The sequence below is a fragment of the Molossus molossus genome, unplaced genomic scaffold (genome assembly GCF_014108415.1).
Source record: "Molossus molossus isolate mMolMol1 unplaced genomic scaffold, mMolMol1.p scaffold_m16_p_17, whole genome shotgun sequence".
NCBI lineage: Eukaryota > Metazoa > Chordata > Mammalia > Chiroptera > Molossidae > Molossus > Molossus molossus.
Window position 1 is genome coordinate 44,989,054 of NW_023425352.1, and position 23,647 is coordinate 45,012,700.

Below are 23,647 nucleotides of genomic sequence, written 5' to 3' on the forward strand. Positions count from 1 at the left end.
AGTACAGTGGCCAGAGATACCTTCTCTGAAGAACCCAGTGTTCTTACTTTGAGGGACAGTGGATCTCAATGGCATTGCCACCCAGCCTGGGGAAAACGTGCCTTGTGCAAGCCAGGGCATTTGAATTAATTATCTTTGTCTCTGTCTTTGCAATCATGACACTGGGCAGAGTAACCCAAGGGTCTTTTCTATATGACCATTCCTTGAACAGGGCTAAACATCTATCTCACACTTGAACCATGAGTTCATTTGAAAATGAGCCCTGGTCAGTTTGGCTCAGCGGTTAGAGCATCGACCTGCAGACCAGAGAGTCCCGGGTTCGGTTTTCACTAGGAGCACGTACCAAAAAAAAAAAATTTGAGAATGAAGTCCAGTGGGATCTATGCTCAATTACAGGACATTATTGGTTAAAGAAGATCTATGCCTTAATTATCAATGTCACTATCTGAAGGTTTGAGTGACCTCGGACCGGATTTGCAGAAGATGATTTTCATCCTATTGGAGATTACATACTTCTCACTTACTCAAAGCAACCAATTAGCCTTACAAAGAAGACATGGCTCCTCACTCCAAAAAAACTCTCCTAGCCAAGACTTGGAGGGTCTGGATTTCAATTCTGATGAATAGAGAAGGCACATGATCATTGGCTAAGTTTTCACCCTCAGTTGAACATGCCTCCCCTCTTAGAAATAATTGCAACAACTGTCATAATTCCTCCCATTATATTGTATTCTTCCTTTCAATTTCTCAAACACCTTCACTGACACTATCTCATTTGGGTCAACCAAATTCCAAAGCTGTTTACTTTCACTTGAAATTCTGTTCAAGTGCTCGCTTCGGCAGCACACATACTAAAATTGGAACGATACAGAGAAGATTAGCATGGCCCCTGCGCAAGGATGACACGCAAATTCGTGAAGCGTTCCATATTTTTGAATCCAAATAAAAAATGGGCAGAGGAACTAAATAGACACCTCTCCAAACAGGACATACAAATGGCTAAGAGACATATGAAGAAATGTTCATCATCACTAATCATCAGAGAAATGCAAATCAAAACAACAATGAGGTATCACCTCACACCTGTCAGAATGGCCGCCATCAACAAATCATCAAACAACAAGTGTTGGCGAGGGTGTGGAGAAAAGGGGACTCTAGTAGTACACTGTTGGTGGGAATGTAGACTGGTGTAGCCACTATGGAAAACAATATGGTGTCACCTCAAAAAATTAAAAATTGATCTCCCATTTGACCCAGTGATCCCACTTCTAGGAATATACCCTATGAAGCATAAAACACCAATCAGAAAGAATATATGTACCCCCATCTTTGTAGCAGCACTATTTACAATCGCTAAGATCTGGAAACAGCCCAAGTGCCCATCAGTAGACGAATGGATTAAAAAGCAGTGGTACATATACACAATGGAGTACTACGCAGCGGTAAGAAAGAAAGATCTCTTATCCTTTGAGACTACATGGAGAGACCTGGAAAGTATCATCCTAAGTGAAACAAGCCAAACAGAGAAAGACAAATTTCATATGATCTCACTGATTTGTGGAATATAATGAACATAACAGTTTGAGGACAATCCCCTAAGGAGTGGGGAGGTGAGAGAGGGATGAACCACAGAACTTATATGCATGTATGCATGAACAGTGGACATGGACAACAATCTGGGGAAGGGGCAGGGAGGGAAGGGGGAGGGGGGAATCAGTGGGGGAAAAAAGGAGAATCATTTGTAACAAAAATTAATCAATAAAAAAAAAAAAAAAATTCTGTTCAAAGTTTTCTTTCCTTTCAGCCAGTTCTGGACTCCCTCTCCACTGTCTGTTGTCAAGCACCTCGTGGCCTCTTCAGAGCTACCTGCTGCAGAGAACAAAGGGTCAGGAGCAGTATTATCCAGAAGAACTTTCTGCCATGACGAAATGTTCTATACCTGTCCTGTCTAAGAGTAACCGCTAGCTCCGCAAAGCTACTGAACACCTGAAATGTAGCTAGTGTGACTGAGGAACTGAATATGAAAGTGTATTTCATTTGAATTAATTTAAATGAAAATAGTCGCACTGAACTAGCAGTGCTGTACCGGACAGAGAGTTTTCACAGTAGGGGATAGAGAAGGTTAAATTGTCAGTCATCATTACTTAACCTCCTTTCCTTTCTAAATGGTACTGCTTTCTATACATGGAACTTTCGGATTTCCATACATGGAAATTTAAAGTTGTTTTTTTTTTCAGACTTTAAATCAAGCTCCTGTATAGTCCACATGGCTTAATGCTGGGGTTGTGTGCTCTCTCCTCAAATGCAAATATGACTTGAGACAATGTGCAGCAGTAGCAACTTTATTCTTCTATAGGATTTAGGAACCTTCACATCCCTGCTGGGAGGGCTCCATGCTCTCAGGCTTGTGAATTCCTCACCCTGCACCCACACAGCTCAAGGCTTCTAAAGAGCGCCCTTTGTCTCCTGGGCTTGTGTGTCAAGGAGGCAAAGGGTTCTGCTGCATGGCAATTAATCAAATGGACCACTTCTACCTTTGATCTGGGAGAAAACAGTCCAGATAACATTAAGAGGAGAAAGTGAGAGACAGTGACAGAGAAATGACAGGGGGAGGGAGAGAGCGAAGGGGTAAGGGAGGCGGAAAGGGAAAGAGAGGGATGGTGGTAGCAAAGGAATGGGCATTTCGAAAGCAGGGTCCAGCTATCAGTCTCAAGCCCATATTCTTAGAGAAATCAGATGTCTCGCACCACGGTGCCAAGTCCCTTTTCTACTACTGGCCAAATCAAGCCACAAGTTGCCTAACTGAGCATAAGGACCTGATAAAGCTTTATTGAGAATAGTAGTTTGGACAATACTTACTAACGTCCTACTGCAAGGCTCTTACATCTACTTTTCACTCAGGTCAATAGGTGTGCCTAAAGGAGGCCTTTAGAAAGATCCTAACTAAGAGAGCGTGCTCCCAGGAAAATACGGTGAGCCTGCTGGTCTCTGAGAGATCCTGCAGACATTTCAACTTTCTTTATCCTGATTGAAAACCCAGAAATCCGCGACTAACTGCAGGGAAGGTAGGAACTAGTAATCATTTGCGATTAAATGCAATAGCTTGGTAGCAAAACCCTTCCCAAGGCCTTGCAGGGTTTACCTTTAAATGAAGCTCTTTAGACAATGGCTGGGTGGAGGGTAGCCCTGAAAGACAGGATGGATAAAGAAACAATGTTATTTTGTTCAAATAAAGAGAAATGAAGTATTCAAAAACAAGGGTTATGTTGGGATTTGTTTTGCTTTCCTTAAAAAAAAGAGCAATAATATGTGTTCCTTTTGTACATCTTAAAAACACGTTAGGAACACACTGAGCTGATAGATATGAAAAACTATGAATATTCCACTCAATAATTAAGCATGCCTTCTTTTCTTGGCCCTTTTAATGACAGCATTTCCTGCACAATCCATCTGAATCCACTTCTTTGATATTTAAAAAAAAAATGGCGATTCCTCTAATTGATTCATAAAGAAAATTTGTTTATCCCAAGGAACTGAACAAAGTTAGTTCTGGAGATCATTGCAGGAGCTTGTTATGCGTTGAAAAGTTGGCCTTTACAGGGGAAATTATCTAGAGATGCAGCAAAGTCTTCTGCAGATTTTCGAGAGGGCAAACTTGATTTCACTCGATGGCATAAACACACGGACCCAAACACATGTACCCTCTTCACAGCTGTGAGCTCTGCTGGTCTTGGGGCCAGGTTACAATGTTCTAAATTAGGAGACCAACCTTCCTAGGTTCTGTCCCATTTTCCCTGACCAGACATTGGAGTCTGGTTAGATCCATCACAGGTGAATGGGTTTGTTTTTGGCCTATCTAACTCAAACCCCCTAGGAAGATTTTTGAAAACCACAGAACATCATTCCATGCTTGATTTTGCACTAAGATCTTTCAATGGATTGAAACATACAGCACATAAGAGCTGGTGTTCCCAGCTCACAGCCCAGCTCCACGCCTGAGGAGGCAGCAGAGGGCATGCCATTCTCATTAACAAGGCAGCATCTCTGCGTCTCTTTCTGAAACAGGCTCACCTTGTTTCAGACTGCAGGATGGGGACAGAGACCGGTGATATCTTGACCACCCCATGTCCCGGGAGCATGCTGCTTGCAACCGGAGGAAAGATACGAATGAACATTAATAAATGACTGGTCTCTAGAAACCTTCAGGAAACCCCTAAAATGTCTTGAAGGGCAAATATTGTCCTTAGCCCTGATCTGTTTATACCTGCATTCTTCTAAACATGGAAGAAAGCACAGTTACCCTGGATTAGCAACCAGAATTTTAGATATAATGCAGTGAGAATAACTGGGATGGTAGGGAATATTTCCAAATTTGGAAGACTCAAACACTCGTTCTGCTTCTCTAATTTACAAAAGAAGTGCAAATTCTGGTCCATTGGCGACTTACACAAGCTGACAAAATAACATCCTTTTCTGAACAGCTGCCCCATCAGCTCTGGACAGTTGCTAATCTAAAGTGCTAAGTAACAATGAAATGTTGCAAAATCACAAAGACTCACTCTGTCATTTGACCCAGATGTCAGTACAGCACTGAGAAAGAATACCTCCTGTCAGAGGTCCACCCACGGCCTGCACTGCAGACTTGGGGGGAGGGGGAGGGGCATGGAGCCCTGTACTGTCCACACCCAACTGGCTCATACCACAACCATTTCTTCACATTGGCCTGGCTAGCTGGTGCCAGGCCTCCAAACACAGGAGGGGGTTGGGAGTGGGGGATCACGTTTATCAAAAGAAATTCATAATGCTCCTTCCAAATACTTAATTTCTTTTGCACTTTTTAGTTGCTGTAACAACAAAATAATAATAATAAGAGAGGGGCTGTTTCACTAAGTATGGGAAAAGATGAAGAGAACCATATGTGAGCAAGAAATTGAAGGCACAAAAGTCTTTGTAATTTGATTAATACAATTTGTTCTTGAAAAATAATAACACAAAGTGCTAAATCTGTAACAGGTACTAGGCACGCGTAATTTCATTTACTTCAAATACATATTGCCCCGTGAGGTGGGCATTTTGTTTCCTTTTTATCGTGAGGAAAGTCAAACTTTCCCCCAAAGTGGCTCAGGTGGTAACTGAGAAAGACAAGGTCTGTACGCAGTTAATCTGACCCCCAGGCCTGGCTGATAGCTACTGGACTCTAAGAGCCAGACAGTGCCTCGGGAGGGCCTTCTAACCCGGCCGAAATCTTCCGAACAATAGAAATTCTTTTCCATGTCACATTTCATAATTACCCACCATGACATTTTCGGATGCAAATCTTCCAGCGTCTTCCCCGGCTCCCCTGCTAGGATGGAGAGCAGGGACTATGTCAGGGGGCGTAGTGCAGACAAAAAATCAGACATCCGTCACGGGTGGCCAGCACAGGTTCACAAGGACCAAGTCATACCAGACAAAGACCAACCACGTTTTTTAAAAAATAAGTTATTAGTCTGTTCAATCAAGGACATGGTGTATCTGATTTTCGACAAGATATTTGGCTAAATCTCTCAGGGTATTCTGGTGGGCAGGATGGAGAAATGCGGAATCGGAGCTGAGGCAAGCTGTCCTGAAAAACTACTGAGCAATGGATTGTTGTCAGTTTCAGATATCACTGACCTGGGTTTTGTCAACAAATCCGACAGCCTGCAGTCCCACAAGCGCTCCCACTGCCCTTCCCAGCACACTTCTCTGCCAGCCTCACCCCCACACACACAGCCCACTCCCCAGGCCATGCTTCCTTTTGTCTCTGATCCTTGACTCCGATGATTCCCCAGCCTGGAAGGCTCGTCTTTCTCTGACACTATGTCTTTCACGTCTCCACTTGGAGGTCGCTTCACAAGGAAGTTTCCTTCACCACTGCCCACCTGACTGGACTAGATGTCACCCCTGGACCTCTCTGGCACTGCCACGTGTGCCCACAACATGCCATGCTACTCTGATCATGGCGCTTAGGCCACACACTGTTGGTGACTACTAATTCATAATTCATACACCTCGTTAGACTATAAATGAGGGAGGGGATATGTCTATCTTGGTCATAATATCCAGGATCATAACTGGCATGTAACAGGTTTTCAATAAATATTTGTGGAATGAACTAATGAATAAAATAAAATCACCTTGGATTAGTGTAAAAATCAGAATCTTAAAAAGGTGCCTATAATCTGGGACAGTGGGGTGAGTCCAACAAAATTCATTTCAACGGGGATAAATGTAAAGTGAAACATAGGGGTGTGAAAAGGAATCAGCAACACAACCTAGTGGAGGAAGGCATGAATTCAGAAGCACACGTGGGGAAACTTGGGATTTGTAATTGAACTGAAAGCGATGGGCCACCCAAAAAGATTATGACCTTTCAGTCCTTACGGTTAGGAGTAAAGTGTCTACAAGTAACGAATTCTGAACTGGTCAAACCACACTGAGTACTGTGACTATTTCAGGGGCTATATTTCGATATGAAAGATGACCAAACAAATATATGACTCAAAACCATAAAAATTCTAGAAAAAAAATAGGCAGTAAAATCTCAGACATTTCTCGTAGCTGTATTTTTTCTGATATATCTCCTCATGCAAGGGAAACAAATGAAAAAATAAACTCATAGGACCACATCAAACTAAAAAGTTCTTGCACAGCAAAGAAAACCGTCAATAAAATGAAAAGACAACCCACTGAATGGAAGAACATATTTGCCAATGATACATCTGATAAGAAGTTATACAACTCAACACCAAAAAAAGCAAACAATCCAATTCAAAACTGCTCAAAGGACCTGAATAGATACTTCCCCAAAGAAGGCATACAGATGGCCAATAGACATATGAAAAGATGTTCAATGTCACTAGTCATCAGAGAAATGCAAATTAAAAGCACATGTCAGAATGGCTATCATCAATAGATCAACAAACAACAAGTGCCGTGGAGGATGAGGAGGAAAGGAAACCCTCATGCACTGTTGGTGGGAATGCAGACTGGTGCAGCAACTGTGGAAAGCAGTATGGAGTTTCCTCAAAAAATTAAAAATGGAACTGCCTTATGACTCAGCGATTCCACTTCTGGGAATATATCCAAAGAAACTGAAATTTGAAAGAATATATGCACCCCTATCTTCATTGCAGCATTATTTATAATACCCATGATTTGGAAGCAGCCCAAGTGCCCATTAGTAGATGAATGGATAAAAAAGCTGTGGTACATTTAAACAATGGAATACTATTCGGCCATAAAAAAGAAGGAAATCTTACATTTTGCAACAGTATGGATTGACCTGGAGAATATTATGCCAAGTGAAATAAGCCACTCCGAGAAAGGAAAGTACCACATGATTTCACTTATATGTGGAATCTAATGAACAAAAACAACAAAAATAAAAACAGACTCAAAGATACAGAAAACAGACTGACAGCTGTTAGAGGGGAGGAGGATTGGTGGGCTGGGTAAAAAAGGTGAAGGGATTAAAAAAAAAAAACCCTCATAGACAGACAATAGTACAATGATGACCAGAAGGAAACGGTGGTTGGAGGCAGAAGAGGGTAAAGAGGCAATAAATGGACAGAAGGAGACTTGACTTTTGGTGGTGAACACACAATACAATATACTGATGATGCATGAAATTGTACAACTAAAACCTGTGTAATTTTATTAACCTGTATCACCCCAATAAATTCAATAAAAATTTTTTGAAAAGATTGATCTTGAAATATGTAATTCTTACTAGATTCTTTCTTTTATTTTCTTTAGGGTCCTTCTGTTATTTTTTTTTCTAAATTTGTGCTACATAACTAATTTCCTGCCTTCTTTTCTAATATAAACTTTGGAACTATGTTTTTTCCTCCAAGTACTATTCTCATTAGAGACTTGATTTTCAACATGCGCAATTTTAAAGCATTCAGTTCTCAGTATTTTCAAATTTTTATTATGATTTGACTTGACCCATAAATAATTTTTGGAAATGTGTATTTAAATTTCCAAAATATGCTTTTTTAAATGAACACATTAACTTTTAACTAAATTATTGTGTTCACAGAATGAGGTCAGTATGAATTCAATCTTTTGAAATTGAGAAGCACGCTCTATGGCTTCATTTGTGGCAAATTTGTATAAGTGCACCCTGTATGCTTAAGAGCAATGTGTATTCACTATGTTAAGTACAGTATTTTATACATATCTAATAAAGAAAGTGTGTTAACCCTAAAAAAAGAAAGAAAAGAAAGAAAGATGACCAAACAGACTGCATTTAGAAGAAAATAATTCAAACAAAAAGAGTATTGAAAACTAAGTACAACACATAATGGTTAAAGGACCTTGAGTTGTTCAGCTTAGGCAAAAGAAGTCTTAGGTAAAGCCTTTGTATGTGGAAGGCAAAATACACTTGCTATGAATCTCTCTTAAAAGTAGCACACGCATCAGTGGTAGAAGCTACGAGTAAGGAGAGATTTCCAGTTCAATACATAGAACTGATTGTAATGAGATCAGAGCTGTCAGAAAAATGGTGAGCCCTGGCCAGTTTGACTCAGCGGTTAGAGCGTTGGCCTGCGGATCAGAGAGTTCTGGGTTCGGTTCCCGCTAAGGGCATGTACCTCAGTTGCAGTTTGTCCCCGGACCCAGTTGGGGTCATGTGGGTGGCAACTAGTCGATGTATCTCTCTCACATCAATGTTTCTCTCTCTCTCTCTCCCCCTCCCACTCTATCTGAAGATAAATGCAAAAATGTCCTTGGGTGAGTATAAAAAAAAGAAAAAGGGTGAGAAAGGGCATTCAGGACGGTGGGGAACATCTTCATCCCTAGAAGTCTTTAGTCAAACAAGTCTTCAACCAAATATATGTCCACTTAGGGATATTATATGGGGAATTTTAAGAACCAAAATGCAAGCGTAGACATGACAACCTCCGCAAAGACCCTTCAGATAATTCAGGAAAGAATCTGGGGGCCTCATGTTGGTGCATTTCTGTGGCATCCTCCAATTCACATGCTGGCAGCCAAGATGCTCAGTCCCACAAACCCTGAACTGGGTTTCTTCTGTATTGTTGTATCTTACCTTATGACTTAGCCTAAGTGGTTCTCAACCTTCCTAATGCCACCACCCTTTAATACAGTTCCTCATGTTGTGGTGACCCCCAACCATAAATTATTTTTGTTGCTACTTCATAACTATAATTTTGCTACTGTTATGTATTAGGGGACCCCTGTGAAAGGGTCGTTCGACCCCCAAAGTGGTCACGACCCACAGGTTGAGAACCTATGTTTAGGGCCTCATGAGCTAAAAGTTAGGAGACTTAGTTTCTAGTCCAAGATCTGCCACTGATGAGTTGTGGGCTTATCTTGTTTAAGATCACATTGTTCATCTGTAAAATAAGAAAGTTTGAAGTAGTCTGTTACTTAGTTCTTGCCACATTGAAGTGCTAAGCATTAATGTTTCTCAGACCTGGTCCTCAGATTATCACAATCACCAAGGGAGCCAGTTCAACATACAGATTCTTGGACCCCATCACAGATCTGTGAGTGGAACCCCAGAGTATAACCTTAACAAAACGCCATAAAAAAGGCTCTGTGCCCTTGAGATCAGAACAACAGATAAGCAGAATTCGGGCACGGAAATGTTAATCTAGTTGCCCACAGCTCGTAGTAAATCAGAATTGTTCTTAGAAGAGCATAAGCAGGTTACTTCCTCTTCTCTTTGAGGACTTGAAGACTTAAATGAGGAGATGAGTAGAAAACTGGAATCGGCTCCTATGTCTAGTAAGGTTGCAGAAGCCCCAGACCCTGCCTGCCGAGGAAGGAACCCGAGTTCTGCCACAGGAGGCAGCCATGCATAGTTCCAGCCTCCAGAGCAGCAAATGCAACGGGCAGGTGCGGTCACCAGACTGCAGGCACGAGAGAAAGGGCAGCGTGAGGCCTGTCAGCAAGCTCTCCCTGTTCATGCTTACCCCTCGGCAGTGGCTGGAGTCAGGTTTTGAAAAGCTGAGAACATGGAAAAATCAAGGGATGCTCTTAATTAACTGAAAAGCATCCATTGCAGGCCCAGGAAGCAAGCTGCGTGCATGGAACAGTCACTCCATCACAGGAGCGTTCATTACGCAGAAGTAGTCCCACGGAACACGTTTACTTTCCTCCCCACTTTCAAGGTCCCAGAGAGCTGTTTTCTCAAATTTCCCCGGAAACTTTCTTGCTTTGAAGACCTAACGAAATTAGTAGGATTCTTTATTTGGATTGGTAAAGAGGAGTTTGCCTTGGAAAACCCCTTTGGCTACAGACTCCGTATACAGGTGTGGTTATCACCCCCAGGTCCACTTTCTCATGCAGGGTGGGGCAAAAGTAGGTTCACAGCTGTTCACGTGGAAAATACTACAATAATTAATAAATCACAATGCAAGAATAAACTCCGTGTTTCACGCACTCACAACTGTAAACCTACTTTTGCCCCACCCTGTATATATTTCCACTGAGGTTTTCCCAACGCTGAGAGTCACCAGGGTAGGTTTTTGTTAATCTCTATCTAAAACACACATGACATCATCATTGTGAAAATTCGGTTTTTGTCCTACGGCTTATTATCCAGGCAAACACCCTAAAATAATAAGTAGCTGCATTGAGTCAGTGGCTTGCATAAGGCTCACTGTGTGATATTTAAGCTGAAAAAGCCCAGATGCTGGCACATTCAATATTTATACATTTAGCAAGCACTTCAAACCCTACCCCAACTCCCTCCCCTAAAGCAAATTATGAGTGCTCATCATAAATGTAAATGTTGCCTCCTATAGGGTACCAACTCTTCAGATGAGGCGCACCGAGACGGTTAAGACCACAGACATTTAGGAGCATGTCAGGTATTGAGTCTGGTGCAATCCTAAACAAATTTGCCTCCCGTCCCCCATAAAACCATAGAAATGCTTCCCTTATAAATCATGAGCACTAGTCAATCACTAAGTCATTATCACACTGAAATCTCCGCGAGCATTTCTTTAAATGACACCTTCTGTGTTTCAGCTCTAAAAGTCACTTACACGTCTCCACCAAATCAGCTGTAAAGCAAATAAACTCTAGGAAGACACCTCAACCTAACACAAATATTCTTAATGCTGAAAAGAATAAAGAATAAAGCTTGCTTATGAAGAAAGCTAATTTCATATTCCTATCAGAGAGTCATCAAGAAGTACTGCTGGAAAAATAAAAAGTACCTTACCCAGAAACAGTCGAATTAAGCAGATGGATTTTGACAGGACCTGCATAATTAAAGTTTCCACTGCAGCTTTAGAAACTCCTGTTCTGAAACCCATTTTGTCAGCCAATGCTAAAGAATGTTTTTTTAGCTCAGGAACATAAAATCCAAATAGTCCCAGAGGAGAAGCTGCCTCTCAGCCTGGACACCCTCAGACACTGCCTTTCAAAGAACAACTCTTTCCCCTGGAAATGGATCTTGTCATTGACATTGTCATGTTAATTGGCCAAATTCAAACACAAGTCATCTCTAGAACTGGCAATGGGAAGACCTTTGGGTAGACTGTTTTAAAACTTTTTCCTAAAGGATAAGAACATGCTAATAAAAAGTTGACCTGGGCACGTTAGTCCCTAACAATTAAGGACTCAAGACCTAAATGCTTTTTGTTCGCTGCTGCTGGCCTTCTTTGCATTCTTTATGGGCCTTTAAGAAAAGGCACCCAGCCCTGGCCGGTTTTGCTCAGTGGTTAGAGCGTCGGCCTGCAGTCCACAGAGGTCTGGGTTTGGTTCCCGCTAAGGGCATGTACCTCAGTTGCAGTTTGTCCCCGGCCCTGGTTGGTCGTGCGGGTGGCAGCCACTCGATGTGTCCCTTTCACGTCAATGTTTCTCTCTCTCTCTCTCCCTCCCACTCTATCTGAACAAAAAAACAAAAAAATGTCCTCGAATGAGGATTTAAAAAAAAAAGAAAAGAAAAGGAAAGGCACCCAGACCTCAAACCTCCGTTTTGATAATAAATGGTTGGAGGTGCTATGCATAAATTGCCATTCACATATCGTCCAAAACCTTGTATCAGCCAACAGTTTAGCTTTTCTTCCCAAGGGAACTGCATTCCAGACTGCTCACAAGGAGCAGAAATCTATGTTTAAAGGAGAGGCACTGAGGGTCCCGTGAACCCTGGGTCTTGTACCATGGCCTTTATACAAAGCAACCGATGGAGGGGACCTGGGGACAAATGTAAAAGGTAAAGCCTTCTTTGATGGATAAAAGGTATAATTCCTCCAACTCTACTGTCCCTGCCTACAAAAATAAAGCTAAGTGAACAACATTCTTGAAATGGGGTTTAGATTTCTGAGCCTGAAGGTAAGACATTGTGCTGCCGAAACCAGCCCCGTTTCTGAGTCATTCCTTTCCTGGCTCTGGAAATGACCCTGGCAGAGCCCAGAGAAGGATGACTTGGTTTCTAGGCTCCATAGCTGGAAACCTCTGTAGCTTAAACCCTGTCTCACCATTTACTGGACAATAAGTTATTTGTGACTGACCTTTCTGCCTGGTTCCAAGGTACTACTAAAGACATAGCTTTCCAAACGTTCAAACAAATAAATGGCACAATTGGAAAGAACAACTGGGAAGATCTCCACTTGGGAAGAGTAGATTTTAAATACCTGAAAACATGTCAACGTTAGCTGCAATACAGTCTGTAGAACTCCTTTCATTGATCTGAAACCCCCAAGCATTTGTTTGGAGGAGTCACTAAGAGATTTTCTTACCCAGCTGTAATGACCTGGGAACGGCAAGAGTGCAACGTGTCTCTTTGGTTTAGAAATCACACTGTTCTCGGCCACTAGTGAAATAGTCTCATGTCAGAGACAAAACTGAAGACCCAAAATCTGAATGTGCCTGAAAGCTGTAAAAACCCAGGAAATTGACTTTCTTCCCCAAGATGAGTAACAAGTAAAATCAAGACCTAATTAAGCCCGGCTGGTGTGGCTCAGTAGTTGAGCATCAACCCATGCACCAAGTGGTTGCTGGTTCGATTCCCGGTCAGGGCACATGCCCAGGTTGTGGGCCTGATCCCCAGTGGGGGGGCATGCAGAAGCCGTCCAATCAATGTTCTCTCATCAATGTTTCTATCTCTCTCCCCCTCTCTCCCTCTAACATCAGTTAAAAGAAAAAAATATTTTTAAAAAGACCCAATTAAGTGAGCTGGAAGCCCATGTTGGCTCATCTTTGAGGAGTTGATGGGGCTCTGTAACCAGGACCAGGATGAGAGGCACTTTGGACATTCCCTAGAGGTCAACCACTTAGGCCTCTTGAGGGATTGGGCACATTGTGGCACTGCCCCCTGATAGAATTGGGGGCCCAGGAAGGAAGGAGCATAGAAAGGTCTCCAGGGTTTGGAGAGGCCATAGAAGTTGCTTGATCCTGAAGTATTTAGGAGGAGAATACACTATATTCTGAGTTGAGTACAATATGACTGATGTAGAAATAGAAATATGAATATAGAACTCTACCTTAGCACTGGTTTGAAGCATAGTTGGAAAACAAAAAAAACAAAGCAAAACAAACAAACAAACAAAAACAGTAACTCCCAAGGGCTTGTTCAATTTTAAAAATCACTCTCCCTTATCCTACCACCCTATGTTCGTACACACACACATGCACACACACATACATATATATTTCATACAAGAGAAATCAGGTACAGTTTTACTCTGAAGTCCTCAGAGAACAGCTAATTGTATCTGCTTATGTGGTCCAAAGGAATATTGAGGTTAGAGACATTTTATGACTTACCCAAATGTATGCAAGACTAGAGCCCAGGTACCCAGTCTCCTAATCCAGGACTCTTTCCACCACACTAGCTAAAATGTCAGACAAAGGGTTTAACCACAGTAATAACAGCCATCCTCCAACCTCTTCACTTATAGCACACGTGTTCACCATCTGGGCATTTTGGTGACCTAATCTCTCCCACGACCGGGCTCCCACCACCACCTGCAGTCTGAGTTTTGTCAACTGATAAGTCAAGGGTCTCTCAGCTCATATCAGCAAAGCCACAGAAACATAAAACTAGAGACCTTGGAATGGTAACCAGAGTCCAGTGGGGCTGGAGTGCTATGGTTTTGTGGGAGGAGGGGAAGGACTGTGGAGATGGATGGAGATGGAAGATATTTTGAAGATAGATTACGATGGGTCTTGAATGTCCTGATGAGAGTTAGGGATTAGAAATGGTTAAGAACTTTTCTCATGCATGGGTCCAGCCTGCTTAAATGAAGAAAACTGATTGATCATGATAACTGTATTAGTTTCTTTTCCTGTTCGGTGTATGTGATCTCACTAGAGTGGATGCTACTTGAAGGCAGAGACCATGCCTGGCATGCTCAATATCACATCCCAGTGGCCTGGCATACACAAGCCCTGCAAAGACACCAGTTACTGAGGAATGCAAACATGGCAACTACATCCATGCCAGTCCCCTTCCACTTGTTACATGAGAGTTCTCTGGGTCAGTGGCCAACATTTATATTTTGAGAAATAAGGAGAGCCTGTCCAACTGGAACTTCTTTGTAGTTTTTCTCCACCAGTTACAAGAATGGCAGGTAGAGTTCTATATTCATATTTCGGTTTCTACATCAGTTATATGACACCCAACCCAGAACACATTGTATTCTCCCCAATGTAAACACTTCTGGATCAAACAACTTCTATAACCTTCCCAAACCCTGAAGACAATACTAAAAGGATAGAACAATGGCTTGGGAATGATAAAGTTTCTCCTACTGGCTCAGTCTGACTCACACCTCACCAAGGACAAATCACTTAACCTCAGCTTGCCTTGTTTTTACTGTATGCAAAATATAGCCCATAACAATACAAGCCTCCTCCTTGCCTCGGAGGGATATTCTGAGAATTGGGGAGATGCTATCTTGGAAGTGATTAGAGCTCCTAAGAACTGGGCTCTCAATACAGAAGCTGTGTTGTTCTTAGGTTGTGCTTCAGCTGCTGTTTTTCAGCATGAAAGGTAGATATTGTGAGGCCTCCTTGGCAAGAAGAGGAAGCTGTTGCTGTGTTGACACAATGATACAACAAGCAGGAGGGCAGGCACCTTAAAAGTTGAATGGTTCTGATTTTATTCATTGAATTCCTTCTTCCTCACCTCAAACCTCAATCTCCATTATTCTTTATGGAAAGGTGTTGTTTTTTCCTTTCTAACTTTTCCCAGCTGCCAGGACATCTGGAGAAAAACAAAGCTGGTCCAAGGCATGAATATTTTTTTCTAATTGGATCATAGAACCACAAAGGGAATGCTGCTTTTTAAGGGGTCACCTAGTTCATTCAATTTAATGATCATGCAACTTCTGAGCTTTTTCTGTAACAATTCACTACCAAAAAAAAGCAAATTATAAATTACTTTAAAGAAAACTTGCCTGAAAATGCACATCAGAAGATATGTAGTTCTGACTCTGAGGATTAGAAAGAAGTGTTCAGAAAAGGAAGATCTGGTTTTAGGGAAGGCAAGTTTCCCAGCAGTGAGAACAAGGTGTGCAAAGCCACAGAAGCATAAAACGGAGTGGGCCAGGCATGGTAATCAGAGTTCAATGTATGGGAGCACTGTGTGTTTGATGGGAGTGTTGGATGGGATTAAAGATGGAAAGGTCTTTGAAGACAGCTTTCAAATTGTGTTGAAATGCTTGCTGAGAGGCTGGAAACTCATGTGAGTAATGGGAGGCATCACAAATTTTGAGATGGCCAAGTGGGATACAAGCTAAGCTTTGGGAACTGTAACTCCTGGGCTCTGGGAGATGAGCTCAATGACTGCTGCAATAGTTCAGGAAGCAGAGGATGAGAACTCATAAGTGGCTGAAGATATGGAAGAGGGGAGACAGGGTCAAATCAACCAGGGTTGTCTACAAACTAGAAGCAGAAGGAAATTTGAAAATGATGTCCAGGAGAACTGTGGTTTAACTATTTCATTCTGTTTGCACTTTCAGCCCAAATGGCCACCCTCCTTTGCCAAGACCTGTGACCTAAAGTTGAACCATCTTACGACTTTTAGCATGAAATTCTTATTTCCACCAGAGCAAGAATATGTCCCTTTTTTAGATTGGACCACCATAACCAAGCCATGGCCATGGGGCCATAAGATATCAAAGGAGGGAAAGATGTGCAAATGGGTTGGAACAAAGGATAAAAGAAAATAAGGAGGGAGGTGGAAGGAGGGGCGAACACCTGCCAATAACAATGTCTCACTCTAGATGCCTTTCCCAACTCTAACGCTTAGAAAGTCATTGGAAAGAAAAAAAGAATATCCCTACTTTCTGCAGACTAGAGACAAGCAGCCATTGCTCTTGGCCTCTATCAATAAATAGCTTTTGAGGACTTTTTAGAGCAGAGACTTCTGTAAGCTTTTCACAACCTTTCTAACTTCAAAATGCCAATGATGGGAGTTTTTACTCTAATATTTGAACTGTATTAGTAATAAATGTATTCATTTGTTCGTTCATTCATTCATTTATTCATTCTGCCTGTGGTTTGACTGCCCATTATAATTGTAAGTTCCTCAAATGAATTCATTCAACATTCAACCAAGTTTGTTATGCACCTACTATATACTATACCCTATGTTAAGCTTTGGAGAAACTGAGGTGAACGAAATTGAGGTGAACAAAACTAACATAATCCCTGATTTCACTGAATTTACAGTTTAATAATGGAAATAAAGAAATATCTTAACATTTAAACACTTTAATTATAATTCTGCTACAAGAGAATATTATGGGTGTCATAAGAGCAATTATACTTGGTGCTATTGATCCTCATAGACTTGAAGGATGGGAGGGAATTTCCAAAACAAAAAGTGGAGGGAAGAATATTCCAGGCAGAACCAATAGCTATATGAAGGTCTGAGATGGGCCTTCTGGCATGAGAGATCAGAAAACATGACAGAGCCAGAGTCTGGTGAGCCAGGCAGTGAGCAGCAGGGGATGAATTAGAGATGCACAGAGATAAGCTTTCTCTGTTTCCTATAATTACTGCCTTAGTACCTAGCACAGCAAGGTTTCAGAACAAATGATCAGGTGCAACTTGGAATACTACAGGTATCCTGGCCTACTGGCAACAAGATGATCCCCAGAGTAGAATTCATCTTTATCCAATAGTATTGATACCATTATACTAATCTGGTTATTATTTAACAGGAAAGGAGTGAAGGGAAGACCAGATAATATAGACATGCCATTGTGCAGCTTTGACAGGAAGCTGCAAGTTAACACTCTCCAGATCTATTCCCTACAGATTGATGGGGGATGGGGCTGGACAAAGGCAGTTTAGACACGTGGCCAGAAAGGTATGGGTGATGTGGGAAGGTGCCTACTTGTCAGTCATACCTAGGATCAAGTCAGTGGCCAAAATAGGTATGGCCACTGCAAGGGATTGAAGCCTGAGATGCATAATCTCTTGAACAAAGGAAGTTCTCTCTCTCTCTCTTGGTCTTTGGCCCTCTTGCTCTCTGGGGACCCCAGTTGCAGGACCACTCTGCATTTGCCCAAGTGATCCACAGACATGTGGACTCCACACAATAGACCGATGTATTGAATCTAGCCTGATGCTAACCATGGAAAAAAAGCTCTGGACACTGGCCCTGCTTCTAGCTCTGCTGAAACCCCAGCTGCATGTCTTCCGGGACTGGGTTAAGGAAACTGGGACTTTAGAACCCAAGGAATATAGTTTCACACAAATAAAAACTACTCATTCTCTTGTGCGGGTCTTAGAAAATTCCTTTCTGAAGATAGCAAAAGAGCCCCACTCCCACTAGCAATGGAGAAATTTAGCCCACTGACTTCTCCTGCAACAGTATGAGGTTGGATGAAATAACTTCTGCAACTTTGCTTATGCTGAGAACAACTTTGTAGAACTAGAAAACTGGAAGAATGAAGATATGATCTCTTTTACCCACTTTATTATTCATCTACTTTATGGTAGTAAAACCAATGTTGGGGTTCTTTTGAGGTGCAGACTTGCAGAAGTTTCCATTAGGTCCAAGTATAGGTTAGAAACTTGGTTTTGAGTTATTGAGTTGCAATAATATAATGCATCCCCTATGCAACTTAATTCTATTGAAGAGCAAAAGAAAGAATGGTCAAGCTCTGTATAACAGATCAACTTCTCTTAAGCATAATTTCCCAGTAACTTTATAGATATGAAAAAGAAAGGATATCTGGACACTCTGGGCCTTCGCACTTCATTTTGGTATTAATTTTTAAACAAAGGGGTGGAGAATTGTGTTAGTACAAATCCCTACAAGAAACTGAATTCACCTCCAGATAATTCAAATGAAGAGACTTGCATGGCAGAAATATATACAGAATTGGGGGTGGGGATATTGAGGCTACCAGGGAGTAGAAAGAATAGGAGCTGTTTCTTAGGACTAGGGCCGACGAGGTAAAGAGAGGGAACGGTGCCACTGGTGTCGGGACAGAAGCCATGGTTGTGGAGGAAAGACGCTGGGAAGGGACAAGAAAGACACATCCTGAAACCTCTCTGTCCAGCTTTCCAGCATCCCTACAATGCCTCCTGTTGCCGAACCCAACTGAAAGCCAGCCTGCAGGGCACAGAGCAGGGCAGGAAAGGGGGAATTGATCCTGAAAGGAAAATAGACCAAATGGAGAATAATCGGCACAAATATGATGGGAAAATATGGTGTAACCGTAATAAGAAAGGGTGGGGAAAATGCTGGCTAGAAAACATGTAGTACATAAATACTCTAATAACATATAATACATAGTATACTATACAGTGTACTACAATTATGATTAACTCACAACTCTATTTTGTATGTTATTATACTATGTGAGCTATTATATATATTTTGGGTAGATTATGAAAATGAATACTGTGTATATTTTTTCATATGTAGTTAGGTTGAAGATAAGTTCGCATGGGCAAGGTATTCTGGCTGCATGGGTGGCGATGCTGAAAACGAGGGGGCATCTGCCCTCCGTTGCTCGTATTGCCTCTTATTTCCATGTATCTGGCGCTCGCATATCTGTTTTCAAATGGAAAGGGCTGTAAACGGACTCTTTAGGGTGAATATAGTAGAGGCTTTTTGAGGTTCACAAGGTCCCCTCTCTCTGGAAATAACCCCTGATTCGCAAGAAGTGGTCCTCAACAGCCATGTGTGTGTGACGGACACAGTTCTATTAGGGCGGACACCTTTCCCTACCATCCCCATCCACCAAGCCCTTCCCTTTGCTTCTGGACCCAGTTTAGTGTCATCTCCCCTATGGAACATGACTAGCTCTCTACAATCATCTTCCTGTGTCTCCCCCATGCTCTTTATGTTGTGTCTTATAAAGATCTCCTCAGGGAGCAATGACACACCTTATATTTGCTTGTTTCCTCATAATGTTTGGCATAGGTGAATACAAAGGAATGAGGCAAACTTGTTATTTAAAATGTACATGAATGTAGACCCAGAGGACAGACTGACATGTGTCAGAGGGAAGGGGCTTGGGGGACTGGGTGGGAAAGGTGAAGGGATTACTCAGAACCAATTGCTGTTGCAGAACAGCCACAGAGATGCAGGTTGCAGCATGAAGAATATAGTCAATAATATCAAGATAACAGAGTAGGGCCAGGTGGGTGCTTGGGGCAGGGAGGGGACTAGAGTACATGGTTTTCTGGCCACTCTGCTATACATCTGAAACTGGTGCAAAATGGGATTGAATGTAAACTGTGGTTGAAAAATAAAAATTTGAAAATGTACACGAATGGATGAATAATTCTGTGAATGCCAAAATGCTAGAGCAGAACTCACTGGGTTATTCTTATCCATTCAGACCCTCTCTCTCATTCTTTGGGGTCAGAATTCATGTCAGGTTTATAATCTGTTTCCCTTTGTAGGGAAATAATGGCAGGAGAGGAGAAGGGGAGGAGGAAAAAATGTCATGTTCTTAAAGTATACAACTCCTGTATGTAGAGTCCAATGAAATCGAGAATACAGTGAAAGACACCAATGAATCCAGACAGGCATAGAAGTATAGAGGAATAGAATGCCCCTTTCCATGAACCAGTGATTTGGCAACAAGCCCAGGACTGAGCCCAGGGCAGAGAGAGAACATCTCTACCATGGATACATCTCCTTACCTGGTAGCTAGAGAAGAAGATGCCAGATGCTATAATGTCATTTGAGGCCAACAATCCATAGGGCGGTCACTAATCTATAGAGGGGCCATAACAAAATGTGATCCTAGCAAGCTGATGTCAAAAGGGACTCTTAATCTCTTTTTTCACATGCATAAGGAACTGTGCGCCGCATGTCAATGAGTTTTCCCTAAGCACCCAGACCATTGAAAACCATTTATGTGGTACTGGGGATGTATTTTAATGGCATTAGTCTAAAGGTCAAGCAATGCAAAGAAAGCAGCCAGGAAGCAGGCCAACAGCTCAGCCAGGTAATTGAGCGTGCAGAAGCACTCCTCTGCCGTAGCCACTAGTCACATTTTTGTTTATTTCTCCATGGCATGATGTGGAGATGGTGTTCTTTTCTTTTCTTTTCCCTGTTTATGTCAGAAAGCAGCCATCAAGATAAGGGTTCTCCTTCTAGAAATAATATTGCTATTGGCAGTAGTCTATCAGCAAAAGTTGGGCTTTCACTCTAGAAAGGAGTCAGGGAGAGTCACGTATCGGCTCTCAGAACAAACTTCAAGCATCACAATGAAGATTGGAACAAAACTGAGAGAGGAGGTGGGGCTTTAAACATATGGAAATCCCCAGCTTCTAATTCCAGTTTGGAGACCTGGCAGACCAGATCGTTGGAGAAATACTTTTGTAATTCTTTGCAATGTCTGCAAAGAATTGAAGCTACAGAGAATAACGCCCCTCCATCCATCCGTCTGCGTGTCCATCCACCCCAAAGCATATCTTCAGCACATAAATAACAGTGGTAATAAGGAGTTACAATTCCATTTATTTCACTTTGCCTTCCAGGAACTGGTCCCAGGGGTTTATACATACATTAGCACATTCAGATTGTTACTAGGAAATTGCACTCACTGAAGCCCATCCAAAACCAGCATCTTAGATGCCCCACATTGAAGGGCTTTAAATATGGTCAAAAAAAGAGAAAAGCCTTTGGTAACCTGCCACAACTAGGAGAACATGACATGGAAGAAATACTGTGCGTGAATGGCATCTCTCCTCTTGTGGAGACAGACTCAAAGGTCAAAATGGACTGGAGTCATCATTAGATTATCCCAAGAACAGGCACGTTAAAGAAGCGTAGCCCATCCTGAAAAGGTCTAACTATTGAATGGTCCAGGGAGAAAATCAGAGATTCTCATTGACCTGTGGGTCCATATTTTAGGAGCTCTGCTGGGGAGAGTGCTTCTCTCTCTTTCTTGATCCCTCCATCCATGGCCTTCACAGCAGGGGGAAGGTGTGGTGGCCAGAGCCCCTGCTGCAGTCTCCTCCAGTCCCTAAAGTGTCCTCCTGGGACCTCCTCCGTTGGCTTGCACAGCAACTGGACATGTGGCAGCCAGACATTTGAGAGGATATTTCTGGAAGTGCCCACTGTTCTGCTCTGGGTGCTGTCAGGATCGGTCTAAAAGATGAAAAAGACCCACGAAGGAAGGGTCCCTTTTGCTACCTCTTACAGGAATACAGGCCTCTGGTGGGCTGACTGTGCTGCCGGGACCCTTTGCCTTACTTCTTCCTCTCACCCTGCTGAAGAACCAGAAAACCAAACAAAGCAAATATGCTCATCATCCTGGGACAGACGAGAAAACAATGCCCTAATCCCATCCAACGTTCATGTGCCGGGCAAGGAGAGACACAGGATGACACCACCAGAAACAGAGAAACACCCCTGGCCGAGGCCCGAGCTCCAACAACAGTTTGGTTCCTAAACTGTTGGCACCTCTTTGAAATAAAAGTGGATGCTATTCAGAAACAGGGGTTTCCAAACCCTCAGAAAGAAGTGTGGGCTTTTATTAGTTGTTGCTGAATATTTATGTCCCACTTGTTACTGATGGTTGACTGTGAAAAAGCCAGATAAAGAAATTTGGCCACCTGAGTGCCTGGGGCTTTTGATCAATAACAAGCCAGCCTATCGGAGGCCCCACTTCTCACTGCTCTGCCTGAGACAAAGGTCCTTTGTAAACGCCAATGCCCCAGAGCGCGGGCTTGGAGCCGTGTTGATGCAAGCAGAAGGAAGAGGGAGAGAAAAAAGGAAAAGAAAACCTTTTACTTTCCTCAGCAGAAACTTAGCATTGAGAGCAGGGACTTTTTTTTAAAGGAAAGGGCTGTCTGGGAACTATGAGGGCCATCTTTCAGATTTCTTCCCTGGACTGATAACACACACTGACCGGCTGCACACACATACAGCCGAGCAGGACGTGAATGTCCAAGTACACCGCTCTGATGTACCTTTCCTACTGTCTTCTCCCAGAGGTGGAGCAGGGAAAGACCCCTCTTTTTCTTTTCTGGAGGGAAGTTGAGTAGAGGGGAAAAAAGAAACTGGAGAAGGATATGTTCAGAATAAACCCGGAACTCTGATGATCACTTCTAGTCTGGAGAAGGAAGGGTCATTCTTTTCTAGAACTAGTGCTCACTTAAATAGGTTCCCCCGCTTGGGGAGATCTCCAGAAACGCAAATCATCCACTTGTGACACCCCACTGTTCTGCTCCGTCTCTTCTCTTTTTCCTGACTGGATGGACCATGTAGAATAAAAATGGAGCAATCAAGTGAGGCCACAGAAGTAGAAAGAGACAAGAGAATTAGAAACCATGAACTCACACCATGAGCGTAAGAACTCTCTAAGATGAATTCAACTTGTTCACAGTCTCACCTTCGCCCTTTTGATGAGCACCTTGCTGCTTTCTGGCAATGATTGGCAGTAGATGAAATGAAAAGGTACTTGGAGCTTCCTTCTTCGGGGTCATCAATGGAGTGAGGAGCTGGGAACACTGTTCCCCAGGTGACTCAGGAGCAGGTGGAGGGAAGAACCCCAAGGGAAGACTAAAGCAATGTTAAACAGGAGAGGAACACGAGCAGGCTGAGTCTGGGGGCAGCCGGAAGGTGGGAACGAAGAACACAAAGAGCCAGCCTGGCTGAGACACAACCTCATGGGCTTCCAGCAGGCCACCCCAGGTCCCAGCAAAGGCAGCAAATGGATCCAAGTGTCCTGTCTCACTTAGTCACTCAAATCATCACCCACTGGGCTCTTCCCAGACTAAGTGGAAGGCATTTTAAATTTAAATTTTTTTTTGTCAAAAACTATGACACTATACTTGGATAGTTTTAAAATTTTCATAGTATAGCCCTGGCCAGTTTGGCTCAGCATTTAGAGTGTCCGCCTGCAGACCAAAGAGTCCTGGGTTCAATTCCGGCCAAGGGCACAAACCTCGGCTGCGGTTCATCCCTGGCCCTGGTTGGGGTTGTGCAGGAGGCAGCCAGTCGATGTGTCTCTCTCACATTGATGTTTCTCTCTCTCTCTCTCTCTCTCCCACTCTGGCTGAAGATAAAATGTAAAAATATTCTTGGGTAAGGATTAAAAAAATTTTTTTGCCATAGTATAATAAAAATGAACCATCTTCTGTCCCACTTCAACCACATCTTCTTGCTCCTCAGAGGCAATCACCTTGACTCATTCAGCTCTTGTCTCTCCCAGGT

The 23,647-nt window shown here is 42.6% G+C and overlaps 1 non-coding gene across 1 annotated transcript; it reads left to right on the forward strand.

Moving 5' to 3' along the window:
- The first annotated feature begins 827 nt into the window (after positions 1 to 827).
- Positions 828 to 934, forward strand: LOC118632850. The gene has a single exon (XR_004960098.1). It is a non-coding gene; the product is annotated as a U6 spliceosomal RNA (small nuclear RNA).
- Positions 935 to 23,647: the final 22,713 nt, after the last annotated feature.